Raw genomic sequence first — 20,188 nt, 5'->3', positions numbered from 1 at the left:
CCTGACCAACCCCTTCTTCCTGTGCTGGAATTTCATCTGGTATAGGCATCTCGTGCCTTCTAGGCCTACCACGCCTACCACCACCATGTCCACGTCCTGACATCCTAATAAAGGAGGAGATTAGCATATTTACAAATGTGCCGATGCTAACTCACTTGTGTCCTAATATGATGGACAACAATAATTCACTCCACATAAGCACATAATCACGTAAACACATACGAATTTCCTTCCTAAATAATGACCGTCTCGTGGCGTTACTAAATTTCCAATTAGAAACAGTAGTGATCAAGTGCTCTTCTAATAGGACTTTTAGAAACTCGTAGACCCAATCAACATCTTAGGAACTAAATCTCATACCCATATAATCAAATAAGCATGTTATCATATAAGCACATACCATCCATACTTAAGTCTCTAACAAGCGAGACAAACCCATTGTAGTACTAACCACTTCCCATGTACCCAAAGTATTCAAACCCGATACGCTCTGATACCAAGTTGTAACGCCCCCAAAATAATATGATAAATACAACCCAAATCATTTACTAATAACTGCATACATCAGAGTAAATAGTTCTTCCATTATATAAAGTTAATGAATACAAAGAGTTTAACATAAATAAATACCCTTTAGGCTTACACCTTTCCAAGCCTTAACTTGGTTACAGCAAAAATGAGACTAGCTCTTACAATTAAAGCCCTAGGCTATACAAAAAGTGAATCAAAACAAAGAAGCTCTTGCTTCCCAAATATCCCTCTAATGTTATTGTCTTGGTGGAGGCATGCCATCATTACCTGAAAATGTTTTTCCCAAATAGGGTGAGTCACAACCCAGTAGGAATAATCTAACACAGTATATGAGGTTTAACAAAGGTATATGTGCAATGTCCATATACAATGCTAGGAACAAAGCGTTCACATTTTATATAGTTATCAAACATCAAGTCCATGTTCCATTTCATTCTTTTCCTTCAATTCATTTCAATGCATGAGCCAACTTCATTATTTTTCAATAATCCAAATGAGACTACAACTCAATGGTTCAACAATTTCACAATCAACACATTAACACTTCCAATTTCCATTTTACGGATATTTCATTCGCGAGATCAGCACCCATGTATAAGTTTCGGGACTTGCACCCAGGATACTTCGGCCAACTTAATTATAATGGAGTCCATTCCCTTTCTTCTCCCAAACAATCATACATATACAATGTATATAAACACATAATCACACTAGAGTACATCCCCTTTCTTCTCCCAAATAATCATACATATGCAATGTATATAATTATAGTCATATTTAATAATAACCAACAAGAGACTAGTTTCAATTCACCTAATCCACATGCAATTTCTACAATAAACAAAGCTATCCTCCACCGATAGCTCAATACATATATTTCTAAACAGCTATACAATCTCAAGATAGATAAATTATCCAAAATTTCCGAAGATGTGAAGTATTACATAATTGATTTCACCATATATTCCAATACTCGCTCAATTTCATGTTTACAACACCAATTTCAATTATTTATACAAAATAATTATGATAATCATTTTAGGGCAAAATCCCCCTTTTTCAAAATATCAATCCAAGTACCAAAATCAACAATTTTGATACCACCCGACTTCATTCTCAAACCCCGTGTTCATTTATTTCACTTTCACTCAAAAACCTCTCTTCTCATTTCACCCAAACCTTAGGTTTATTCAAACTATTCCCAAATCCCACCATTGTTACACAATGACAAATAACTAAGTTAAAAACCATATTAAAGTGTAGAAAATCCCTACCTCAAAGAGAGAAGATGAGCCAAGCAAGGGAGAAACCCCAAAGGTGCCGAAAACCAACTCTAATCGGATCAAAGTGAAGATCTTGAGAAGCTCCACATTTTTATCAAAGGGAGTAGGGTAGAGAAATCACTAGATCTAGATGGAAATGTAGAGAAAATGTGAGTTTTAGAGAGAGAGGCTCTTAACTTTAGGGTTTAGGATGAAAAGATATGAAAAAGTAATGTAAAAAGTGCTTTTTGCAATCTGATATACGCGCAGTCCGCTCGAGCGGAAGAGTTGACGCTCGAGCGTCAGACACAATAAGTTGTTCTGCTCGAGCGCAAGAAGTGGCCCGCTCGAGCGCCAATTACACACCTCCATAACTTTTGCAGACGACAGATCAACCGCTCGAGCTCAAGAAAGGACGCTCAAGCGTCCACCCGCTCGAGCGTAGGAATGCCGCTCGAGCATGAAAGACACCCCTCCAGCACTTTTGTAGACGTGCAAAGTACTGAGAGTTTACAAATCCCACTCAAGCGCAAGAAAGGCCGCTCAAGTAGAAGACCAAAATATACACAGCAAGCTCGAGCGCAAGAATGGCCGCTCGAGTGGATGAGCAAAAATCTGGGAAACATGGTTTGGGAAAACAAGTAACCAACCTGTTCCAAACACAACCACAACAACCCAAAGGCCAATTTCAAAGAGATACAAGGGAAGAAAGAGGTAAACAACAATATGAGAGCATTAAACCTGAGTCCTGAATTCCACAAAAGTCGGGTCAAAACTGGAATCATTATAAAGAAGATGGTAGATGCTAATTAGGGAAGGCAATAAGGGAATTGATTTGGCACAATTTCTCAAAATTTTCTGTGAGAAATATTTTTCGCAGTGCATCCGTGATCGAAAAGTGTCCAAATTTGAGGGACTCAAGCAAGGTAACATAGTAGTATTCGAGTATAAAGCAAAGCTTACAGAGTTGGCCAGATTTGCACCACATATGGTCAACACCAATTACAAAAAGGCAAGAAAATTAGAAGGTGGACTCTGAAATGCAATTCTAGATAGAGTTAATGTGTTAAAACTACCCAATTATGTTGATGTGTTGAACTGAGCCCTAATGTCTGAAACTAACATGACAAATCATAATAAACAGTTTGAATGGGAAAGCAAGAAGCAAGGCTTTCCTTAAAAGAAGGTCTCTTTTAAAAAGCAAATATGGAATCAATGAGCACTTCGAACTCCACAAGGGATACGACACCAACATGTAACGAATGAGGTAAGAAACATCGAGGGTTTTGCTACCGTATTTATGGGGCTTGTTTCAAATACGGTTAAACGGGACATGTGGTGAGAGATTGTCTCCAAACTGAACAATAGAGAAGTGGAAGACCTGCTGCTAGCTCAACTAGGTCCATCCCAATGCTGGGAAACATTGCAAGACCTATAGCGATCCCGGTTGTCCCTTTTCTGTTCTGTTGTATTCCGGACTCGGTTCCGTGAAGGTAGTAATTGTATCTATCTTGTTGTCGTCCTTTAATTCCGCTTGATTGAGTTTTAGGGTGTTTTGGGCAGGGTTGTTACAGGTTGGTTAGGCCTTGGTTTCAATTTCTTGTTGCCCAGTTTTTAGGCGGTCCGCTCGAGCGGGTCTTATTGCGCTCGAGCGGGGTTTACACACTTCCAGTATTTCGTGACCCTGCAAAACTTCTGCAGGTGTGTTTTCTGCGCTCGAACGGGTTTCTTGTGCTCGAGCGGGTCGCGCTCGAGCGGGATTGTTGGCGCTCTAGCGGGTAGTCCTTTTTCTGTGAAGTTCTGGGAGATGAAAATCTGCACTCGAGCGGACTGGTTTTCACACTCAAGCGGATGTGTTTTGCTTTTGTTTCTTGGCGCTCGAGCGATCATCTATGCGCTCGAGCGGGATCAGATATTTGTGCTTTACGCTCAAGCGCTCTATTCTACGCTCGAGCGGGTCATGCGTATATGAGTTATCCGCTGGGTGATTTTAAATCACTTTTTACTTTTCTTTCTCTCTCCTACTTTTTCTAAAACCCATTTTTGAGAGCCTCTCTCTCTAGAAACTCCCTTCTCTCTAGGGTTTGATCTAGTTAGAGTGTCCTCCTTCTCCTCGGCCTTTGTTAAAGTTGTGTTGATCGTCGAGGGCGTCGTTTTGATCCGAAAATCTTGGCTTTTGGAACATTTTGGTTTTGGTCTCTTCTCCATCCGAGCTCTAACTTCAAGGTAGGGATATCCTACTCCTCTTTATGAGCTTTGTCTTTAAATTTTAGCATTTTGACATGTTGGGGGTTGTTGGGTAATTTTGAGAGAGTTTGGGCCTTTGTGTAATTTTACAAAAGTTGGAGTTTTTAATTATGTAAAACGTAAATGCATGTTTGGTATGAGGGAATGAAATTAATGTTGAAACATTGATGAAAATGAAACCGTGGGGGTTGAAATGTAAGTTATGAAAAATGCCCTAATTACATCGATTGATAAAATTGTATAATTAATTGTTGGAAATGAAGGATTGAATTGAGATTGTGGAAATTGGAAAAGGAGGGGATTAGAGGGTGTAGTTGGATCATTTATCGCTCACCAAATTGAAATGTTGATTTAATATCCATTTTGTGCATTTATTTTCTGTTTAGAAATAACTGCTTTGGGCTATCGGTGGAGAATGGTCTTGATTGTTGTAGACAATGCATGATGATTAGGCAAACTAAAACTAATCGATTGATTGAGTCATAGAGTATGACGGTGGATAGAATACATTAATTTTATGTATTGATTGATTGTGTATAGAACCTTTGTGTTTATATGCATTGTGTGTAGAGGAGGAGATGGGGGATGTACTCCACGGTTTAGGGGAAGATGGGGGATGATCCTCTAAATCGGATAGTGTTGGGAGGAGATGGGGGATGAACTCCGTAGATACAGCTCATATACTTGTCTAGAGAAGTGAAGATACAGCTCATAGGCTTATCTTTGAGAAGTGTAGATACAGCTCATATGCTTGTCTAGTGAAGTGTGGATACAGCTAATATGCTTATCTGTTGATGTGTAATATGCTTATCTATTGATGTGTTGATATAGCTAATATACGTATCCATTAAATAAAGGTGGAGAATGAAAAGTGACATAGACTTGTATGTTATGAAACTGTGATGTGATATATGTGGATGTATCGGTATTGGCCATCTATCAATTGCTAATCTTTTAGTCATTGTTCATAGTTGGTTTAGTATATCTCTACTGGGCTGTGGCTCACCCTATATGGGAACATCATTTTCAGGTACAGGTAGCATGTCACCTCCAAGGACATAGTTTGGGAGGCTAGAGGTGGACAGACTTTTGTTGTCTTATTTCGTCTTGTAATATTACATGTAAATTCAAGCCAAGGACTTAATGTGTAATCGAGTTAGTACTTTTTGTAACCAAGTGTTAACTTGGAAAGCTGTAAGCCCGTAGGGCATTTGCTTTTGTTGTTAACATGTAATACTTTTGTAATGAGGCACTCTGATGAATTGAAGAATATGGATCTTTTGTATATAAATGTATGTTATATTTTGAGGGCATGACAAGACCTGCTACTACAACATATACACTAAGGCAAAGAAGAGTTTTTGCATTTGTCCCAGGAAATACACAGAATACCGATGTTGTTGTCTCAAGTACCCTTTCTACTTGCAATTAAGATAATTATGTGCTAATTGATTTAGGCTCAACACAATCTTTTGTATCTACTGCATTTGCTTCGAGATTGAGTAGACCTATGGAATTATTGCTTTATCTATTATATCTGGAGAATTTGTTTTGTGTTCATCCGTGCATTATCCTTGTGTAATACGTATTGAGAATATTGATTGATTCTGGACTCTTATATATACACACACCTTTGCTTAGAATGTTAGTTGATTTTGGACACACACACACACATATATATATATATATATATATACCTTGGCTTGGAATGATTTGGTATATTACTTGTTTCCACTGACAAGACTGTTCGACTAGACTATGGGAACCATGATTTTGTGATTATATAACTTGTTTGGAACTCCCACATAACGAACCCTATACTATGTGCAGACAAGGAACTTTGTACGATGTGCTACTGTGTACCTATATACCTGTATACCTATATGTGAGACTTATTTGGGAATTGCTATATTGAATATGACATAATACTTCTTGATATGAACTATCATGATATAACTTTGATATGACTTTGAGAACTAATGTACTTAGAACGATTGTGAAATTGTTGACTATGAACCTAAGTGAATGGAATGCGACCTACAGAACCAAATGTATTTCGTTTGAGAATGATGGGGTAGAACCTTTATTTGATTTGATTTGATTTGATTTGATAAAATATTCATTTGATTTAATCTGTTATGACCTTTGTTTGATTTGATTTGATAAGACCTTTACCTGATTTGAGAGCCATTATCTGATTTGACTTCGTTTACGGGAGATTATGAATTGTTCATGAACAAGTGACCAGATTATTACTATTACTATCGTCAAGGAAATCGATAGATCTAGAACTTGGATCTATTCTGAACATTTGACTTATTTAGAAGACTTTATGTGGACTGCTAATAAATTGATCCAATCACGAAAACTAGTGAGAATCAACCTTCGACTATTGGGGACATATGTGTTATAGATGAATTGTGTCCAGTGATTGATTGTTTTAGAAAATGACTACTTCTATGTTACCATATTTTAAATCCAATGCTATAGAAACTGTTAGACAGTGGACTATTTTGATTTTGAACACTATTGGGATTAAAAATCTCGACCATCTAGAAGTATGTAAATTTAGTATGCCCTATGATTGATTGCATCAGTGTCATCGTATTCTACAATTGAGGCTACGGGAATATATGAATTATGTACATCATGTGATTGATTGTTTCGTTGCTGCTTTTGTTGGCTTAGAAATTAATAGCTGGACCCACTATATATTCCTGATGACTTCCGAATAACTTTGAATGACTATAATGAATCATTGAACCAAATACCGAATTGAACTGTGAATTGTTGAATAATTGAGAAATGAATCGAACTTCCATGACAAAGGGAAATAGATTGAATTTCCATGATAAGGTTGGTAAGAAAGAATCTGCATGCGAAAAGACCGAAGTAATTGATCTGTTCTTGATACAAGGTATTCCAAGTTATTTCTGACATAAGGTAATGTAAGTTTGGAGGACCAAACTTCTTAAATGGGGGAAGACTGTGGCGACCCCAACATGCATATTAGGATTATATTTGTTTAACTATGTGTTAATTTTTAATTATGATATGTGCTATATAATTAATTTGTGTATATCTGTCCGATTTGAAAAATTATCTATTATGATTTCTGTGTAGAATTCGAAATTGGGGGCTTAAATGATTTCAAAAACCGAAATTGGTTATATGAATAAACTAATTGGAATTTTTAAGACCATTTGGTAAGTTTAATTACAAATTGATTCAGTTTATGTTTAATTATTCTAATGTTCTAATTAATGTAATAAGCCACTCTAGCTATATATATGAGCCTTAGGCTCATTCTTGATCACTTTGAGTGTAAAAATTTGAGGGAGAACTCTAGAGAGAGAGAGAGAGAGAGAGAGAACTCATATTGTAGAGAGAGAAAGTGAGATTTTGAAGGAGAATTTGAAGAATTAGCTTGAATTGGTCAAGACTGTGCAAGAATTAGTGAATTTACAGGCTTTAGGTAAGAATTTAACCCTAAATTCTTGAACATTATGTGTTTTAGAGTTTAGTTCATGGATTATATATGATCATTTGCATGTATTTTGATATAAGAGGCCAAGAAGATGAAGAAGCTTTACATGCATGCATGAATATGTTGAGTTTTGCCATGTTAAGTTTGAATTATGTCATCCATGTTGAAATTGTGAATTAATTTGTACATGCATGTTTCATTCATCATGTTTGAACCTTTAAATTCATGTTTTGGAAAAGAATTTTGTACATGCATGGAGTTTTTGAGCTCAAATTTGTTTAACTTCATGAGTTTTGAGGGGGGAAAAAAAGCTTGGAAAAACTTACTTACATGAGTTTTTGAGTTCAATTTTGGTGGATTTAAAGTGATTTTGAGCAAATGGTTTTGGAGGGGCCATGTATACATTTTCACATGCCATATTCATTGCCATCTTCTCCGAAGCATTTCTAGGCATGAATTATGACTCATTAAGAAACTAATAAGTGAGAAACCAACATGAATGACTGAATTAGAAAAGAGAAGATGAATTATTCTATTCGAACTATGTGTTCCAATATGTGTTATGTCTTATGTGTAATGTAGGATGGATCACGGAGGCGTGACAACACTTCGAACACTGTGAGTAATATCTTAGTAAAGATATTTTGTTATATGTTATTTTCTTAAATGCTTCTATGGTAAGTCATGGAACTTATGATTTCTGAAATATGAATGAGACTTTGAATGTTTCAATGTGACATTGAATTCAATTTGATAAAGATTAAAGCATGATGGACCGAAGGTCGTTTTGTATATGTTGGATCGAAGGTCATTTTGTATTTGATGGATCCAAGGTCGTTTTGTATTTGATGGACCCAAGGTCGTTTTGTATTTGATGGACCCAAGGTCGTTTTTTAATAATGGACCCAAGGTCGTTTTGTATTTAATGGACCCAAAGTCGTTTTGTATATATTGGACCCGAGATCGTTTTACTTTGTTATGATGTATTTGAATCTGATATGAATGAGAAGGGTATTCTAAATGTTTAATTATAAGTATGATTTTTTTATGCACGAATCTCATTCATTAACCTCTTTACTTTGATGTTATTCACTAGGTTTTTGCTCACTCCATTATATATGTGTATGTAGGTGAGCAGCAAGATGTCCATCCCCAGTCCTAGTGAACCTGTGAAGGATATCGAGTTTTGTGAAGTCTGCCATGGATGCCTCACGAGTGAGTCTTTTGTTTCTTTTGATTTTTCATTTCCTTTTTGTTGGTCATGCATGACCATGTCTGCAAATAAGTTTTGAATTTGAATGATCTTAGCGATATGTTATCTTTTCATGCTTGTATGGGTGTGAGTTATTACTTATATGAGAAGTTTTTGTTCATGCCATTTATGCACAAGCTCATTGGACAAATTTTGTTACTCTGTTTCCCTTTCTGGCCCCTTCAATATTAAATATTTTCGTTAATTCTGTCTTTAAGGCCAAGTAATCTGGGATTACTGACCGGTTATGGCTTAAACCTATAAGGGCAGGTTTGGGTCATGACATAAAACCAATCCCCTATTTCGTATTGAGATACGGTCTTGCTCTCACTTGTTAGTTAAGACTTATTTCTCCTTTACTTATTTAAAACCAATCCCTTATTTCGTATTAAAGTACAGTCTAGGTTTCGCTTGTTGGTTAAGACTCATTTTTTCTTTCTTGGTTGAAATCAGTCTCCTATTTCGCTTTGAGGGGCGGTTTGGGTTTCGCTTATTGATTAAAACCCTCTTTTCTCTTCTCATGTGGGTGTTTTGGATTGTACGCCTTGTTATGCTTCATATCATTTGCATGAGGCTTGCCTCGCATATTACCTATTGCATTGCATTGCATTGCATATATCATGAATACTCAAACAAAAGCGGCTTTACAAAGCATGTATGTCTAACTTTCAATTGCATTTCGAGCATATCATTTACATCTTGCCCCTGAACTACACTATTTTGATTCCTTGCATAGGGACACATAGGTAACCTTTGGGTTCAACCAACTGCATCTGCATCTTGTTTGTTAGCCCAAGTCTTACAGCCTTATCAAAAAGGTCGTATTCGGGCTTTAACATTCACTCACATCATTAAATGACTTCAAGCTTTATCAAAGAGAGACAATTGTAGACACTCCATTTTGATCGGCCCTAAGACTTGGGCACTTTCTTTTGATCACCCGATGATGAAAATAAGAATATGCTATCTCAAAAAATTCTCAGTGAAAAGATGAAATTTAAGCTTTAATCCCAACGTATACCTATTTTGGCCAAATTATTTTAGACCCGTTTTGGCCAAATTATGTTACATATTTGGCTCGTTAAAATGTATTTTATTAGTCCATTTATTTTTATTATTTTATAATTTTGCATGTTTTGGTGTGTTTTTATAATATTTGGACTATCTGTACATATATTAATGCAATTAATGTATTTTAGATATTTTATATATTATTATATTATAAAGTTACTATTACCCTTTGAAAATTAACCCCACTCCTACCGTTTTTTTTTTTAGACCCGCTTTGGTCAAATTATATTACGTATTTGGCCTGCTGGAATATATTGTACTAGTTCATTTATTTTGTTATTTTATAATTTTACATGTTTTTGTATATATATATATATATATTTGGTATTTCTACATATATTTATGCTAATGACACATTTTACATATTATTATATTATAAAATGCACTATGCACCGTTTGATTTCTCAGCCTTCCACTGAAACGTTTTTTGTTGGTTTATGAAAATTTTCTCCTATAAAAGGGGGCAGATGAGGGAGGAGGAAAATTGGGTTTTAAAAAAGAAGGAAGAAAATTTTGTTTTCAAAGAAAAAAAAAACTATTTTTCAAAAAAGAATTTTGAAAGAGAGGAACTGATTTTTAAAATCGAATTTTTCAAACAACCTTTTTCTCCATTCTCTTCATTGTCTCTTCTCTAATACACCATCCAAACACCATAAAAAAAATTAAAAAAAATACCATTAAAGTTGAAATTACAGACTTTGGATTGAGACTTGAGAACACATTCCACAACCTTGAGGGTGATCGGAAAAAATTTTGTAAATCAAAAAATTCATCATTTCCCTGAAAGGTGAATTTTTGCAAACTTTCATTTAATTTAAAATATGATATAACTTGTTTAAATACATTCTTTACTGCCTTTCATAACTGTTTTTATCGCTTTAGAGAAAGGGCAGCACCACCCACATATATGTTGTAATTTACCCTTTATATATATATATATATATATATATATATATATAATTGTTTTACTGCTTTAAAGGGAAGGCTGCATCACCCACATATTTGTTGTAATTTACTATTGTACATAAACTGTTGTAATTTATTGCTTTAAATAAACTGTTGTAATTTACCGTTTTGAATAGTCGGTGACACACTGCCTAATATAAACTGTTGTAATTTACTGCTTTAAATGGTCAGTCAAAACCACCTAATTTGTTAAAAATGTGACCCCACCAGATGAATAGTGACCAGTGGTGAATAGCAACCTCGACAATGAATAGTACCTCTGGCGATAAATAGTTATTGCAAATGAAAAATGTCCAGTAAGATGAATAATGACTAAGGAGGGTGAATAGTAACTGTTGAGGTGAATAATATTGTCGGCAATAAATAGACTCCGCTAGATGAGTAGTGCTCTCGCAAAATAAGTTTTCCTAGGCAAAACAGAGCAATCTTCCAGTAACAAGCAATATCATTTCTAACGGTCAATCTCCGAGGCATCTTCGTATTTTCTTTTAATTTAAGAGATTTGTGAGGTTTTATTTATGTTGTAATAATCTCTTCTCTCTCTCTCATCTTTTATTTGGTTTTGTGATTATTCAGTGATGTAATAATTCCACACCTCCACTTCTTTCTATTCCTTTTATTTACTCGCCATATTTGTAAATAAGCATCATGTTTTATCTTTCATCATAACCATGCTTTGCATCCATATTTCATGCATCAAGATTTTGCTCATTTGCATCTGTGAATCTAATCAATTTTTTATGTGATTATGTGCGCTTCATCATGTTCTTGAGATAATTCACATATCATGTTTTAGTAGTTGAATCTCTAGTCGCATTTTGTGTATGCATTGCATTAGGATTATTGTATATAAGATCATGGATATTTTCTAATTTTGTTTTGTAGCTATTCGCGAGACGCCAGTAAATATGTGAGTATTTATGCTTTAGTATCCCGCTTTTGTATGTTTTCCTTATTATGTTTAGCATCCTATCATGCGGCTACTTGTTTAAGTGATGTATTCTATGAGTGCCAGTGGATGGAGATTGTGTCGCTCAATTTGAGACAGTACTGATTTCTTATGCCTATGGGCTCAAATTCATTGTGAGTTGCACATATCTCAAAATTCTTTCAAAATACATGAAATCAAGCCGCTCCAAAATGAATGACACAGTCTATACTTGTTTACTTCACATAGAAATTTTAGCATTTATTAAATAATCTAAACATGAACATATAAAATCAATAAAACTCATATCATGGTTTAGTAAAGGCAGATCTTTTGATCGGGTGAGCGGGGTGCTCAATTAATGACATTCCCCCCTCACTCCTAAGGTTCTAAACCGAGACATCTTCGGTTACGACGAACAGTGGCCTTGGCACAAGTCCCGAGTTTCTTAATTTTCTCAAAATATTAGGTGGCAACTCTGAGATCTAGTGATGTAGTCCATTTTTGGCAAAGATTTTGTAATAAAATGGATTTTCTATAAAAATTTGTCAGATTTGGACTCTCATCTATGTTTCACATTACACTCGTGAAACTAGATCAAAGAAATCAAGGGTTCGAACTATTTAGCACGCTCAGGGTACCCCTCGGGCGATGTGACACTTGGTTGTGTTTTAATGCAAAAGGAAAAGGTTGTAGCTTATGGCTCACGACAATTGAAAACCGGCGAGAGAAATTACCCTACCCATGATCTAGAACTAGTGGCGGTAATCTTTGCCTTGAAGATTTGGAGGCATTACTTGTATGGTGAGAAGTTTGCCGTCTTCTTCAACCACAAGAGTTTGAAATACATATTTTCTCAAAATGCTTTGAACTTGCGCCAACGGAGGTAGATGGAGCTTGTAGAGGATTATGACTTTGAGTTTCACTATCACCTGGGAAAGGCTAATGTTATGGCTGACACATTGAGTAGAAAATCCGTGAGTTATGTAGTAAGTGTAGCCGTCCAGGAATAGGAAATGTTAGGTGATATCGGTGAGTTCGCTTGAAACTTGGTTAGCAAAGTCATAGAGGCACAATAGGGTGTCATGAATTGGAGACAATCCGTGAAAGGATCTCCAACGGGAAAGAAGAGAAGGGTTTAAGCATTCGCTCGAATTTGGGGATGAGGTATTTACACCATTTGTTTGTACCAGAATCTTATAGAGAGGATGTACTCCGGGAGTTTCACCATTTACGTCTCACGGTGCATTTGGGAGGCACGAAAATGTATCATGATCTTAGTCACCAATTTTTGTGGAGGGGTATAAAGCGAGATGTCAATTTTTTTTTTTTTTTTTTAAATGCCTCACTTGTCAACAGGTGAAGGCCAAGCACCAAAAACCAACAGGTTTATAACAACCCTTGCCTATAGCCGAGTGAAAATGAGAGCATATCACCATAAATTTTGTAGTTGGGCTTCTGAGAACACGAGGTAATGACGCTGTTTGGGTGGTTGTTGATAGGTTGACTAAGTCTACACACTTCATACCTATGCGCACAGGGTGACTCAGTTGATTATTTAGTAGAGTTGTACATTAGAGACATAGTTCGACTTCACGGGGTCTCGGTGACCATTGTTTTGGATAGAGATCCTCATTTTACTGCCCGGTTATGGTAGAGCCTTCAAGAGGCATTAGGCACCGAGTTGACTTTTAGCACCGCTTATCATCCTCAAACTGACGGGCAATCTGAGTGCAGTATATAGATTTTGGAAGACATGCTTAGAGCTTGTGTCATTGATTTCAAGTGGTCTTGGGAAAGACACCTACCATTGATTGAATTTGCCTATAACAATAGTTATCAGGCGAGTATTGGGATAGCACCGTTTGAAGCCTTTTATTGCCGATCTTGTAGATCATAGGTTTGTTGGCCCAAGGCGGGAGATGCACTGATGTTGGGTCCGGAGTTGGTTCATGAGACAATCGAAAAAATTACTCTCATCCGAAAGAGGTTAGCTACGACTCAAAGCCGACAAAGCTATGCCAACAAGAGGATGAGACCTCTATCATTCGAGGTTGTTTCTTAAAATCTCATTGAGATTGGGTTTGATGAGATTTGGGAATGGTGGAAAATTGTCTTCGAGGTTTATCGGGCCTTTTGAGATTCTAGAGTGGATTGGAAAGGTAGCATACTATTTGGCCTTACCACCCCAACTTTCTGGAGTTCATGACGTATTTCATATTTCCATGCTTCATAAGTATGAACCCAACCCTTCACATGTACTTGATTGGACCGACCTAGAGGTTGATAAGGATGTCTCATACGAAAAGAGACCAATTCAAGTCCTAGACACCTAAGAACAAGTGTTGAGGGGCAAGACCATACCTTTGATGATGGTGTTGTAGATGCACCACGAGGTTGAGGAAGTGACTTGGGAACGAGAGGCAAAAGTCTGCCTCAAGTACCTGGATTTGTTTATAAATGCTTATTTGTTGTTGAAAACGTCAGAATTAATACTAAATTTCGTGTCGATGATTATTGTTGCGGTTGTTGGTGGGATAGTTGTTATGACCCTATTGGGAATATAATTATAAATTTTGGAAAATTAATGAGATTATGATCTATTGAATTAGAATTGAATTGTCTTCTTGTTGATCCACTATGGACATTGTTATTGTCATTCGGAGTTGAATCTCTTGGTTGTACGTTGTTATGGTTGTTAGGTTTTGGGAATTGTTTCATGATGAGAGGAGCAGTTTAATTTCGGGGACGAAATTTCCTAAGATGAGAAGGTGGTGATGTCCTAAGCCTTTTTTTAAAAAAAACAATTAGACGCAATTTCTTGGTTGACCATTGTTTTGGATAGAGATCCTCATTTTACTGCTCGGTTATGGTAGAGCCTTCAAAAGGCATTGGGCACCAAGTTGACTCTTAGCACCGCTTATCATCCTCAAACTGATGGGCAATCTGAGTGCGGTATACAGATTTTAGAAGACATGCTTAGAACTTGTGTCGTTGATTTCAAGTGGTCTTGGGAAAGACACCTACCATTGATTGAATTTGCCTATAACAATAGTTATCAGGTGAGTATTGGGATGGCACTGTTTGAAGCCTTTTATTGCCGATCTTGTAGATCACAGGTTTGTTGGCCCAAGGCGGGAGATGCACTGATGTTGGGTCCGGAGTTGGTTCATGAGACAATCGAAAAAATTACTCTCATCCGAAAGAGGTTAGCTACGACTCAAAGCCGACAAAGCTATGCCAACAAGAGGATGAGACCTCTATCATTCGAGGTTGTTTCTTAAAATCTCATTGAGATTGGGTTTGATGAGATTTGGGAATGGTGGAAAATTTTCTCCGAGGTTTATCGGGCCTTTTGAGATTCTAGAGTGGATTGGAAAGGTAGAATACTATTTGGCCTTACCACCCCAACTTTCTGGAGTTCATGACGTATTTCATATTTCCATGCTTCATAAGTATGAACCCAACCCTTCACATGTACTTGATTGGACCGACCTAGAGGTTGATAAGGATGTCTCATACGAAAAGAGACCAATTCAAGTCCTAGACACCTGAGAACAAGTGTTGAGGGGCAAGACCATACCTTTGATGATGGTGTTGTAGATGCACCACGAGGTTGAGGAAGTGACTTGGGAACGAGAGGCAAAAGTCTGCCTCAAATACCTGGATTTGTTTATAAATGCTTATTTGTTGTTGAAAACGTCAGAATTAATACTAAATTTCTTGTCGATGATTATTGTTGCGGTTGTTGGTGGGATAGTTGTTATGACCCTATTGGGAATATAATTATAAATTTTGGAAAATTAATGAGATTATGATCTATTGAATTTGAATTGAATTGTCTTCTTGTTGATCCACTATGGACATTGTTATTGTTATTCGGAGTTAAATCTCTTGATTGTACGTTGTTATGATTGTTAGGTTTTGGGAATTGTTTCATGATGAGAGGAGCAGTTTAATTTCGGGGACGAAATTTCCTAAGATGAGAAGGTTGTGATGCCCTAAGCCTCTTTTTTAAAAAAACAATTATAGTATATTCATTCGAAATTTCTATTCTTTTGGGGTCGTTGTTGCTATTGAGCTCTACGAGCGTCGTGTTGTAATCTATTCTTCTCTTTGTGGTTATTGACGTATGTCGTAGTGTGTTTCGAGGTGTTAACTTGCATTTTGGGTGTTGGAGTGAATCCGGGAATGGTGTTGGAGTGAACTCACCCTTCCAGTTATTTATTCTGAAGTCTGAAATACTTGGAGTGTGTTCTCACCGCTCAAGTGAAGGTTTTACTGCTCAAGTGAAGGTTTTACTGCTCAAGCAGTCTGTTTACAAAGAAGAGAGATCTTGGGAGTTTAAATTCACCGCTCGAGCATAGGATTCATCACTCAAGCAGTTTGCCTGAAGTCAGTTCCGAAAAATATGTCCAATCACTTAAAAGTTGAGTCATACACCCTATCTCCCTCACTTTTCATTTTTGTCTCTCTCTCTCTCTCTCTCTCTCTCTCTCTCTCTCTTTCTCTCTCTACATTTCACTCTTCTCTCTTTACTCTCATCTCTCTCTAGAAACCATCTACCCACCTCATTAATTTCTTGATCTTTCCAAATCCATTGGGGTTTTAAAGTTGGAGAGCTCATCAAGAGCTACACAGTGTGAGGTGGAGATTGAATTTTGACATCATCGATTTTGGAGCTTTTTCTCATCTTTTCTCCTCCAATCTTGAGGTAAGGAATTCTTTGAGTTATATATATATGGTTTTAGCATGTCTTTGCTTATTTTGATATGATTATTGAGTAGGGGGTTTGAGATTTGAAGTGCTGGACTTTGAAAATGTTGAAAAGTGATTTTCTTATGATATTATTCAAATTAATTTGTCTTGTGAGTTTATCAGCCTCTTGGAAGTACATGGAGGATAAATGTCTTTGAAAATGAAGGAAACTCTCTTTGTGATAAAACCCTAGATTTTTGGAAAATTAGGGGAAAATAGATTTTGTGAAAGATTTATGAAATTGTTGAAAATTTCTTTAAGAAAATGATGAACTTTCACATGTTGTTGTGTTGATCGAGACATCTATGAGATGGATGAGTTTTGTTGTTAAAGAATTTACATGAATAGCATGATTTTATATATGCCTGGACCATGAAAGCAAAAATGAAAATTAATTGTGAATATGAAATGTGTCATATGTCACATGTATGTGGAAAAAAATGATTGTTGTTTTACATTAAGGAAAGGTGGAGTATTGTGGAAACTTTGTATATCGATATATATATATATATATATATATATTGCATTGGCATTTTATTCACTTGCATGGCTTTTGAATATTTAATATTATGGCTATGCTTGGAAATTGATTTATTGTTTTTAGAAAAAAATGATGACTTTGGAAATGTTTTGGAGTAAATACGTTTGGTAAGTTCGGATAGAGGGCGTAATTTGGTATTGTTTAAGTTGGCCTGAATATCCAGGGTGCAAGACTAAAAACACGCGCGGAGTAGGTACCACGTGCTTTCCGGTTAAAAGCCGATAAAGTAGGGATTGGTAGTGTTTGATATGTCTACTTGTAGACACTAGGTTAGGGATTACCTAAGTTGTATTTACCACCTCGTATTTATATCTGAACTTCATTGAGATAATGAGTTTTTCAAATCGAACATTGCATGTGATTTTTAAAAGAATCGAACTTGTGATTTTAGAGCACGGCATGGTATTGCATTTCATATAATAAAATTGCTTAAACATATATACTTTGTTAAGATCTTCCTACTAGACTTTGTGCTCACCCGAAGTGAATTGTGCAGGACAAGATATGGTGATCCCGCCTAACTAGAGGCATGGAACGTCTTGTTAGAGCATGAAACTCTTTTCTGTTTTCATTTGTTGTTATTTTTGACAAGCCAATGGCATTATATGCGTGAGTTTGATAACTATCTTTTATGTAACTAGTCCTAAGCCTTGGGAAATTGTAATCCATAGGGCATTCTTTTGTGTTATTTCTTTATACTAATTGTCTCATATGCTATGGATTCAAACTTTAAAAAGATTGAATATGTATTGCATGTGGACTTCTTTTCTAAATCTCTCATATGATATGGAATACAAACATAGAGATTTGACCAATTGAATTGAGATTGCTTTGATCGAATGGAATAATCAGAATTATTATTATGTTATTTATTTGGGGGTGTTATAGTCACAAAATAATAATAATAATAATAATAATAATAATAATAATAATAATAATAATAATGATGAGTATTTGCCACAACATAGTATTTTTTATAAATAAAATTATTTTTTGATACAACAATTGTCACAAAAAATAATATTTTGCAATGAAAATATGGCATTGTAAATATTTTTTTATAAAAAAAACAAGTATACGTTTGTGACAAATATTTCCCATTATAAAATATGATCTTTTGTGATGGTCATTTTGCCATTTCAAAATATATATATTCAAAAAAAATAATTAGTTTCTTTTTTTGTAATTTCTTTTTTATGATTGCAAAAACTAATTGAAAATTTTCAGAAATTTTATATTGCCAAATTAGGTTTGTATTACCCGTTACTAAAACATGTACAAATTCACATATTATATAATATAAGTAAAATCATTATAGGCACTTCGAGTCTCAAAATTCTATTCCATTGTTTTATGATTTTTTTATTTTTTTAATATAAAAAATACATTTGTAATTATTCTATTGGTTCTTTCCAATTTACTATTATTTTCTTTCAATTTCATTAAAAAGTCAAATAATCAATATGGTAAGTTATTTAAAAAGAAAAAAAGAAACAAGTCATAGGATTTTGAAACTCTCTTTTCTCCTTTAAAATACAACTATACAAAAGAAAAACAAAAACTAGACAAAGAAAGGAAAACATTAAAAAAGAAAATTAACCAAATGAAAACCATCAAAAATTCAACAATGGTTATGAATATACAAACCTCACAGTTGCATTATTCCTAAAAAAAAAAAAAAAAAAAAAAAAAAAAAAACAAAACAACCTAGCAATCATACACCTTCGACAAATATATTTTCTACACCTATCACAATTGAGCTTGGTTTTGACTATTTCAATATACGGATTTGGTTAGTAGCTCAAAAAACAGTGGCCCTAATGGCCCTAAATTTCCATATAAGGCCAAAAAAAAAAAAGGCAAAAAAAAAAAGAAAAAAAAAACAAACTTATCCAAAAAAAAAATTAGGGCCATTAAGGCCACTGTTTTTAGTTCTACAATTCATTTTCCTTCAATATATTTCCCATCGGCAATGAAAGTTATACAGATTCCATCACTTCATGCTGTCAATTCGTTCGCCAATATAGATGTATATAATCTATGACGGGTCAAAAAAAATTAAAATAGAATAGGCATTTATTGATTATAACATTAAAAAATATTTCATGGAAATTTTTATGATTGATTTTGAGAAATATAAAAAAAAAATTATGTGTAACTAATGTATCATGGATAATACAAAAAAAAATATGGATATAAGTCTCAAAATAAATTATATAATGATAATTTTTTTAACACAAAAATTGATTAAAAATTCAATATAATGGTAATATCACGTCATCCTTGATATGTGATATCACAAACTAATAGTATATAAACACATAGAGAGTGAACCTCACATGTCAAATGTAACTAACAATCCAATAAATTTCAGATCTTTATAGTGAGATTACTTATGCTTGCATGACAATAATAATGACATCACCATTACATACAAAATTTTTCATAGATAATATGATTTATAATAGTCTCTTTATTTTTAATTAAAATAACTATTATTGTTCTCATAATTTTTAAAATGTTATTGACATTTCACTCTAATAATATTTTTATAATTTTTTCATTTAAAATATTTTCTTTATCCTTACAAAATCTAAAAATAAAAAAAAATCCAAGATCCGGGGTCACGTGAATCCCCTCGACGTTCACTCCCTCCGCCACTGTATAACCGTGTATTGCTAGCTTTTCTTTTCTTTTCTTTTTTCTTTTTGGTGTACTATTACTATGATGCTTTTGAAAAATATATATTGGAGAAATTTTATTATCATATTTTTTGAGAGAATTTTTTTGTTGCAACTTTTTTATATAATAGTTTTTAAAGATAAACAATATCTTCATTTCAAAAAATATATATATATATATATATATATTTTTTTTCTACAATTTTCTTTATGCTCAAAGTTCAATTAAGATGTAAATATATATCTATCTGTTAGGCTTTTGATCTCCAAGTTCAAACACTATTTTTATAAAATTTTAATTTTTTTAAAAATTATATAAATACACATGGAAAATTACCATTGGTTATTTAACTTTAAAGTTTTAATTGATTCCTTGATTAATATGAATTTTTTTTTTAATTTGTGAACTATTTATGGCATATATTAACAATATTATCTATATCTGTATTCTATTTCTATAATTT

Source organism: Camellia sinensis, chromosome 14 (assembly GCF_055761805.1).
Source record: "Camellia sinensis isolate YWXY chromosome 14, ASM5576180v1, whole genome shotgun sequence".
NCBI lineage: Eukaryota > Viridiplantae > Streptophyta > Magnoliopsida > Ericales > Theaceae > Camellia > Camellia sinensis.
The sequence above is the reverse complement of the archived record's forward strand: the minus strand, read 5'-3'. Positions refer to the sequence as shown.